The sequence below is a fragment of the Gadus morhua genome, chromosome 4 (assembly GCF_902167405.1).
Source record: "Gadus morhua chromosome 4, gadMor3.0, whole genome shotgun sequence".
Taxonomy (NCBI): Eukaryota; Metazoa; Chordata; class Actinopteri; order Gadiformes; family Gadidae; genus Gadus; species Gadus morhua.
The window spans coordinates 35660147-35670578 of NC_044051.1; positions in this window are offsets into that span (position 1 = coordinate 35660147).

Genomic DNA, 10432 nt, shown 5'->3' on the forward strand with positions numbered 1-10432 from the left:
GCTGTCGTGGTTATTCTGATTAGATAAGAATACGTTTTTATAATGTCAATGAAAAAGTAAGATGGCGATCACCTCTACACAGAATGGTGTTTTACGGCGCCCACCTGCTGGGAAAAATATGGGCACTTCAATGTTGTCCTTTGCGTCACACACTCCGCTTGAACTCTTATTTATTTTTTTAAGGAACCACATTTCCATAGTAATTACGGAATTCTACGACATCCGAAACTAGAAAACAATCGTTATATTTATAACTGTTAACACTCAAATTGATATCAAATTTGGACGACCAAGCCTTACTTCAATAAACTACCATCATGTGTATCGTAATGCAATGATTAAATCGTATTAAGATTATTAAGATATGATTAAGTGTGCACGTGTTTGTGTGCCTGTGTTTGTGTATGGGTGTGTGTGTGCCTTTGTGACACCAACTTTTACCAACAGGGTGTGCAATAGTGCCTGAAAAAGTGCAAGTTTTAAACCAGTGGTTCTCAACCTTTTTTGAGCAAACGCACCCCTGACCACTCTGATCCTCTGGCGCCCCCCCCCCCCCCCCCCCCCCCCATAAAAAAAAAAACGAATAACCGCACTCACACTCGTTGTTGTTTTATATTGCTTAATGGTGTCAATGCATCGTTTTTCATTGAAATAATACATTTTAGAACTATTTTGAATAAATGTAATAAATTATGATGGGGACTAAATCTGCCAATAAATTTGTGTGGAATTGGTGGAATCGTGTTCCGTGTGTAGGACGTGAGGAAAACAGCTTATTTGTTACAATAATAATTGACACCCCTGAATATTTGTTTTAAGAAATATGAAACTCATGGAGTGGATGTTCCTTTCGTGCTTTATTTGGCATTTTGTAAATGAAACGGAACGGTTAGGGGTGTTTTTGTATGCCCAGGTGGACAACCGTTGTGAAGCAGGCAGGGGCGATTCGAAATTAGCAAAATACTCGAGACAGGACCAATGGGGGATTATCACGCTTCCGGGTACCATTGGCGGGATTTGTCTTCGTTGTGCATGAACACGTCCGGCGCAGTTCAACAATGGCTGAAACAAGATGTCACTGGTCTCTTCCACTTTGTACATCTAACAAACAACGCCGACCCTACTTAAAGGGCAACTTCACCCATTTCACATAAGCTTTGTATTTTTAGAACCCCCCGCATATTTTTGAATGGTCTAGCATCATTTCCTTATTTTCTGGAGAGACTGGAGAGATCCGTATCGATCTCCAACACTTCCTGTTTTTTATGACGCAATATGACGATTTTTGCGTACAAGAAAATAGGAAGTGTAAGAGGGGATGATTCTCGTCCGACTACAACCACTAGTCCCACCCCCCTCTAGGGGGTGGGACCCACTGACGCTACAGACCTATTAGAGCAGTGCCAGTGGGTGGGACTTCTCCAGCAGAAACTAACATCCACAGCGTCTGAAGCTAAGATAACAGAGGCTGTTGATAAAACTGAAGTAGGCCTACATTGGCGGAGGGTACTCGATCTGACATAGAAGATGGCTCCATGCAAAAGTTCACCATTTCGAAAGAAATAGACGAGGGCTGCCGTATTTTCCGCACTATACGGCACACCGGATTATCAAGCGCACCTTCAATGAATGGCCTATTTTAGAACTGTTTTCATGTATAGGGCGCACCGGATTATAAGGCGCATAGAATAGAAGATACTGCAGTCAAACGTTTGACTGGGGTTGCGTTATGCATCGACCAGACCGAGCTGTGCTAAAGGGAATGTCAACAAAACAGTCAGATAAAGTCAAACTTTATTAAGCGCTCTGACAACTCCGGTCACTCCCATGGTAACGATGTTCAAACGTTAATGTGCATATTAACAATATCTCATCAATATCAATATCTCTTAACAATAAGCTCACTTTTTCAGTTCATTCCCCGTCTACGAATCCCTTGAATTCTTGTGTGTCCGAATTGAACAGTTGGGCGAGTACGGCATCCAACATGCCCGGATCCCTCTCGTCATTATCCGAGTCAGTGTCGCTGCTGTTGCCTGGCAGTTCAGTGATTATTCCTGCCTTCGTGAAAGCTTAGACCACAGTTGAGACTGTTATATCAGCCCAGGCATCCACGATCCATTGGCAGATAGTGGCGTAAGTCGCCTGGCGCTGTCTCCCCGTCTTGGTGACGTGTGTTCGCCTTCTTGGCCCCGTCCACACGAAGCCGATTTTTTGGGTGAAACCGCATAAAAAGACGCTTTTGGTGGACACGGGCTACGGCCACACCAAACGCGTGTAACGTGCTTAACTTGAAGCTTGATCATTGTGTGTCACAAAAATGGTTCAACGCGCCAACGCGCCTGTGGCTGCGCTGGATTTAGGAGTCCGTGGTAGGAAACCCAAATGCCGCCGTGTTTGGGTGCATGATAGAGTTTAGATCAGGTTAGAATAAATAATGTCGGATATAAATAACAATAATCGGGTTAAATAACTTCACATGGTGTGTCTGGTGTGTTTCCAGCATTCGTAGTGTTGATCAGCAGATAGTCCGCCAAGACGTTGAGGTTGCTTAGCAACCAGAGACGCTGTCCATGCAAGTGAATGGAGCGTTCCCTCTTCGTCATAACTATCAAACCAAACATCCTTCACATTCAACGAGCGAACATTATGAAATTAAAATGCACATTTCTCGCTAAAAATGTTTACATAAACGCATTTAATTGCGTAACTATGTTACTATTTCCACCCAGAATAAAGAAAGATGTCGGCCGTATGCTTCTGTGCAAGCGTCACTACTCTAGTGACGTCGGTTCAAGCTCCACGCTGATTTGTTCCATTAGTAGATGGAACAAGGAGGTGTCCGATAGGCGGAGATGATCAGCGGGAGTGGCCGCCAGCGAAGCTGTGCATGGTGGGAGTTGTTGTCTTCGATCCACAAGCGCCAAAAAGTCACTTTCTGCCTTTTCTCGGTCAAGACTGCACCAAAGTAGAATTTTATTTTATTATTCGACTACATATAGGACCCAATTGCAATACATATTCATGCCTCCACCGGTGAAATGCTCCTTTAAGTTTTCATGGATTCCCGACTGAATTGAGTCTAAGGAAGAAGTGGATTCAAGCAGTTCGCCGGGATGAAGGGCCAAACTTTAAAATAAAACAAGGTAGCACGTCTGTTTGCAGCCGGCACTTTAGTGAATAAGACTACACTAACGCTACAGCGCGCAGGCTAGCAACCAACCGGGGTCATCTCAAGCGACTGAAAATCGGGTCTGTACCCTCCCGTTTCCAGTGGAACAACTGGGGACTGCCAAGAAGGGAGTCCGTTTATAAAAGTGCATCAACTCGCTTAGGCCATGACGTTCACCCAGCCCTTCCTCTGGAGCAACCGCTGCCGTGTGAAGAAGAGCCGATGGAGGAGATCGCAGCTTCGGTGTTGATGACAGAACATGATTACGGTTCTGCTCCTAAACCAGGTTTGTCAGTGTGTTTGTTAGTGTTCTGAAATATTGGCCTACTGGGACGCATTTTAATTACATTACAAGGTAAGAAAAGATAAAAGACAGTTTACTAGTTTACTACCGTTTATATCGTCTTTAGGTTACTGGTATATAATAATAAGTTTACTGTAAAGAATACAACGTTAGTTCAGGTTTCACTGCTTTTCTGACCCGTGTGATGAACTGAACACTGCGTTCAATATTTATGTGATATGTGTTCGTAGGGGTAAGAAGAGGATCTCTCTGTCTGTGACTGTTGTCCATCTCAGAGCTCAGCAGTGATACATCATGACTCCATCATTAGTCTGAGTAACAGCTGTGTGTGTGTTGAATGCCAGAGCAGCCGCAGAGAGCAGACTCCCCTGGACCCAGCTGTGTCTCCATGAAGAGTGACCGCTCTATGGATTATCCTCCTGAATTTAAAGATGGACGCCCCTCCAGAGACGAGAGGTAAGAGTTTCAAACAGACTGGAGTGGCTCAAAACAAACACACATAAAAAAGAAAGTGTGTGTGTTGAAGCCCAGAGCAGCAGCAGAGAGCAGACTCCCCTGGACCCAGCAATCGTATGAATGAAATTAATATCAAGACGACTTGTAGCAGACTTTACAGGTTTAATGTTAAAGGTTCAATGGCTTTCAAACGGCCCCATTTATTGAATCAGTTTGAATTTATCTTTGGAGGTGAAGGGATTTGTTGAAACAAATTACCTGTGAGGAATAACACAGGTCTGGGTAGAAATGTAGAAACTGAGTGCTCTATTTTCTATGTTAGCTAAACACATTGTGAATCAACACTCTATGCACAGTGTGAAGGGTATTTAGTGTGTTTTTATGTCATGTAAGTGCTTAAATAATAACTTTTTCTGCCGCCCCCCTTAAATTTCCATTTAAAAAAGCTGAGAAAGAATATTAAAATTAAAGGTCACGAGAAAACAGTTTAGAAGCCCTGCAATAATTAATAATAATATTAATAGATCCCATTTATGTAGTGCTTTTCCCAGTGCTCAAAGACGCTTCACAATCGATTCAGAAGCTAAATCATAAGAAACAATAAAGAAGCTGAACAAAACAAACGTACACAAAACGAAAGTTTAAAGGTTAAAAGCAAGGGTGAAAAGGTGTGTTTTAAGGGAAGTTTGAAAGATGAAAGCGTGTTGGCATTGCGGATGTGATTGGGTGGGCTTTCCAGAGGGGGGGGGGGGGGGGGGCGGCTGCAGGAAAGGCTCTGTCTCCCCAGGACCGGAGGTTGGCATCGGCGGACCTGAGACAACGGGTAGGGGGATGGCGGTGGAGGAGGTCGGAGAGGGAGGAGGGCGCCAGGTTGTTGAGGGCCTTGAAGGGGATGAGTAGTATTCTTTAATCAATCCGGTACTTGACGGGAAGCCAGTGGAGATCTTGGAGAACAGGGTTGTGGTCTGAGAGGTGGGTTGATGTGAGCATACGGGCTGCAGAATTTTGAACATTTTGCAGTTAATTAAGGATGTGTTTTGATGAGCCGTATAGGATGGTGATACAGTAATCAAGGCGGGATGAAATGAATGCGTGGACCAGAGTTTCGGCGGCTGAGAGTGACAGGGAGGGACGGAGACGAGTGATGTTCCTGAGGTGGAAGAAGGCTGTTTTGGTAATCTGGTTTATATGGGGGAGGGATGAGAGGGTGGGGTGAAGGATGATACCTAAGTTGTGGACGTGAGTGGAGGGGGTGACAATGGAACCATCAATATTAAGGGAGATGTCCTGGGCGGGGCGGGTGAGGGAGTTTGGGCCAATGATGAGGATTTATGATTTATTGCAATTTAGTTTGAGGAAGTTGTGTTTCATCCAAGTTTTGGCCTCAGTGAGGCAGTTGGTGAGGGTGCAATGGGTGGCTGCAGAGGTGGTGTTGGTGGAGAGGTAGATCTGAGTGTCATCAGTGTAACAGGGAAAATGGAGGCCATGTTGGCGGGGGATTTGACCGAGTGGGAGGATGTAGATGATGAGAAGTAGGGGACCAAGTACAGAGGACCAAGTAAATGATCAAATGAAACGATATCCACAAATCCTAACCTCCAGATGCTGGAGGTTAGGTGTTTGTTTTTCAGAAGGAGGCAGGAGAGAGCAGACTCCCCTGGACCCAGCTGTGTCTCCATGAAGAGTGACTGGTCTATGGATCATCCTGTTAACTTTAAAGATGGACGCCCCTCCAGAGAGGAGAGGTAGGAGTTTCAAACAGACGATAAAACAGACAAGTTGGTTGTTCAGACTACTGATACTGATGTTTACAGATCAGGAAGTGTGTGCGTGTGTGTGTGCGCGCGCGTGTCTTTGTACATAATTCACATAGGCAATTCTTATCGTGTTGGTGTTCGTATTCTAGTTTGTATTTGTGGTCAAAAATTTCTCCCGACCGTGGCTGGTGTTTTCATAATGCGATCTCATAATGGGCCTCACATCCTGTCTACTGTCACATCCCGGCTCAAGGGCAGGACAAAGGAGGAGACCACACAAGACCGGTAGTTTTACCAAATTATAATTTATTTAAACCAATTCAAAATTAAACTAATAAATGATGCGTGAATGTCATTAGTCAGTAATGGGTGCGGTGTCTGTGTGAGTAAATGAGTGTATGGTGTGTGTAAAGCAGCATTAACTCAACCTAACTAACCCAAACCAATACCAAAACCAAAACAAACCATTCGTCAAGAGAGAGAGACCCAAGTGGCTGACTCCTGCAGCTTTTATAGCTGCAGGAGGGCAGCCAGCATGGGTGTCGACGATCAGCAATCAGCTCCTGGCAGCCTGCCAATCAGGAGGTCCCAGGAGCTGTCACACCCCCCTCCATAAAAACGACCTAGGAACCTACAAAACAGGAACACAGGTTAAACAGACGGGTGTAGTTACGGCAATGGTGCACGGGAAAGAGCATCCGCCGCTACATTACTCTGGCCTCTGATCTCCACAGCAAACCAACATATAAAATCTCGGCCAAATCAAATCACAAGGCTGCCGAACAAAACACCAAAACAATCTCACCTAAATGCATGAATCAAAATGGCCAAACCAATTCCAATCAACCCAACCAACTCATCTCCATACCAACCAACTCATCTCCATACCAACCAACTCATCTCCATACCAACCAACTCATCTCCATACCAACCAACTCATCTCCATACCAACCAACTCATCTCCATACCAACCAACTCATCTCAAAACCAACCAACTCATCTCAAAACCAACCAACTCATCTCAAAACCAACCAACTCATCTCAAAACCAACCAACTCATCTCAAAACCAACCAACTCATCTGCTGTTAATGCTGCATATGCCTTTTGGGCTTTACCTCTAAACACGCATTGAAGTAACAACGTACGTTCACTATCAGGCCACTCCAGTGAATCAGCTAGACGTTCAAACAAGGAAAAAAACGTATCTGGGTCTTCCTCATCAAACTTAGGCAGCAATCTGAGATTCTTAGTACAATCTACCCTAGATGAACCAGCAGACCTAGTTATATCAGTTCCTGCCATTTTCCCTTCTCTAACTAGATCTAGTTTAAATTGTTCAATGTCCAGTTTTGCTTGTTCTGTTCTTTGTTTCATTGCTCCATGCGCTAGTTCCTTATCCATTTTTGTTTTTTCAAGAGCCAATTCGTTATCCATTTTTGTTTTTTCATGTTCCATTTGTATTAACATCAGTTCCTTTTGTTGATCAAAGGTGAGACTCCCCCCTGGTGAAACCATCGTACTTGGTAAACCCTTACCTTCATCAGAAGCCAAAACCCCTTCCTCCATCAAAGTCGCCTTCAGGATACGTTTGATTGTGTCCTTCAGACGTGTGGCTGCAATTTCAATTCCGAAATGATCAGCAATTTTCAACAGTTGGTCCTTTGTACAGCTGTCCAGCAAGGTCTCAGAAGGAGACTGAATAAACGCTTCTACTACCGCAGCCATGCCAAAACAGCTTTGATCACTGGGATGCCACTAGAATAAGAACTTCCCCCCTAACTGCCTATCCAACCCTGAATAATCTTGACCCTAATGTTCATGCAGCTTGCGGTGGGTATTTACGCACTGTAAACCAGCCGGTTTGAAAGGCGACCTGCAAGCAGGCAACCCCCAATATCCTTCCCCCGAGACAATTGACATTGAACAATTGACACTAACCACGCCCCACAGCACTACAAAAAGGGAAAAACAACAAAAGAAAAAATTCACGTAACCCAAAGGGGAAACGCAACTGAAGCCTACCAGGGAAAGTTCAAACTCAGACATGAGCTCACCAGACAATCAACTCTGTTAGCCTAGCATGAGCCGCATTACCCACTATGAACCTGCTCCCAAACCAACTACTAACCTGTCCTATATGATATTCCTCCAACCTGTTCAGCTACTCAATGCGACAACTTATTGACGAGCCCCCATGTCACATCCCGGCTCAAGGGAAGGACAAAGGAGGAGACCACACAAGACCGGTAGTTTTACCAAATTATAATTTATTTAAACCAATTCAAAATTAAACTAATAAATGATGCGTGAATGTCATTAGTCAGTAATGGGTGCGGTGTCTGTGTGAGTAAATGAGTGTATGGTGTGTGTAAAGCAGCATTAACTCAACCTAACTAACCCAAACCAATACCAAAACCAAAACAAACCATTCGTCAAGAGAGAGAGACCCAAGTGGCTGACTCCTGCAGCTTTTATAGCTGCAGGAGGGCAGCCAGCATGGGTGTCGACGATCAGCAATCAGCTCCTGGCAGCCTGCCAATCAGGAGGTGCCAGGAGCTGTCACACTACCTACATTGAGTTCCAGGAGGCATCTCAAACCAACATAAAAGTGCCAGCAGGGGGAGGTCATTTTCAATAAAATAAAACTAAGAATAAATTGGCCCTAACAGCAAGAGAAATTCTAATTTTAGAAAAACAATATGACACTCTTTTTTGTTATTTTCAGACTAATTGACTTTTAACTTCAATGTGGAGATATCTTTCCTCTCGGGGTTAAATGGTTTGATCCAGATATCTAGGGTTATTGTGGGGGTATCAGGTTAAATGGTTTGATCCAGATATGAAGGGTTATTTTGGGGGTATCAGGTTAAATGGTGTAGTCCAGAATGAAGGGTTAAAAGACACAAATCTACCTCCATATTTTTCAAGTATACGTTTACTGTTAAATAAAGTACCAAACGCCAAGAATCCGTGCCCGTGTCTTCCGACCTATAAACAGACCCACTGCCGGTTAAAGTGAAGGGTGTTACCCCCGAAAGGACATTGGCCCTGGAGGGAACGTCTCCCCTGTGCTCCCCGACTACGGTCTGAGAGCCAAGGAACAGGAAAGGTGTAACATTTGTAAAGCCTATATTAGTATTATTTTGGTTTAAAAAAAATACCTGTGTTCGTTAAAGTGACATGTGATTGTTTTGAATTGGTTCTAGTTTGGTATTATTGAATATATATGAATTTATTGCAAAAGTCCTCTAAATCAAGCACAGGTTCTAGGAAAGAAGCACATACTTTACAGCTTCAAAAACATTATAGTGGTAGAAGTAACCCTGGTAGAAGTAACCATTCTACCACTGGAGTATCCCCTTCAGAACTGCTCCATGGCCGACTGATGGGAACAAAGCTTCAGGTGATAGACATGCCTGTTCCCCCATCTGACAGTGAAAGAGTAAAGGATAAACAACGAAAGATGAAAAAATACACAGATGCCAAGAGACACGCCAATTCCACCGACTTCCATCCTGGTGACAAAGTACGGGTTAGGAAGCCATGGAGAGTCAAGAAAGGAGAACTAAACCAAGGAGTGTTGTGACAAAGAGAGGACCCTACTAGGGATCGACCGATACAGATTTTTTAGGGCCGATACGATACCGATATTTTTTCATCAGCCTTAGCCGATACTCCGATACGCCGATACTGATATTTAGAGCCAATATTGCTTTTGCTCCCTCAATCATAAAAATTACACTGATAACAAATGTTACAAGTCTCAATTTAAAAAAAGGAACATTTATTGAACTTTAATGAACAGGTGAGGTAGACAAGTAAGAAAAATTAGATGAGCAATATTTAACAAATATTAAAAACAGGTGAGGTAGAACAAGTAAAAAAAAAAAAAAAAAAAGAAAGTGAAAAAATATCGGCGAAAATCAGCCGAGTATCGGCCGATACCGATACACGTAAAAAACGCGAATATCGGCCGATAATATCGGCCGACCGATATATCGGTCGATCACTAGACCCTACACTTACCTGTTGGACGACGGAAGGATCTGGAAACCCTCCCATTTGTCAGCGCTGTCAATGTTGAGCACAGATTCCGATTCTAATGAAACAATGGACTGTATCGCAGGGACTGATCAACCACCTGACACTGTCTCTGTTAGCCAGGCCAGGCCTTTGAGGATCAGAAATCCTCCTAGCTGGACCAAGAACTTTGTACCTTAACAATGAGGTCGTTGCAGGGTTGTCTGATTATGTACTTTTTCGACGTGGTGGTCACTGGTCAAACTTACTTCAAAACTGCTCAGGAAAATCAGCCTCTCTTCTCAAAACCACTTTGTACTTGTTGCATGCATTGTGCAGTCTGCTGCCAAGGGCACATTTTTTGAGGGGTCGCTGTGCTGAAGGTGATGGGTGAAACCATTTTGACTGAGGGGGAGGGGGATTCTAAATCGGGTCCTATTGACCTTCACCATGGAAGTACATGTCCTGGCCATGTGTCCTTTTTTACTGCACGTGTAACACTCTATCAGCCAGGTTCATTTTATTTTCTCTTCCACTACCACGTGACCACGTTGCACCGCTAGTCTTCATCACGTTGTCTTCTTCTACATTCATGTCACACTTATTTTTAGTACTCTCATAACTTCGCAGTTTTGTTGTAAACTCGCCGAACGTTACAATGGCATTTGTCTGGGTGATGTGCACGACGAATGGCTTGTATGACTCCGGTAGCCCCTTTACTA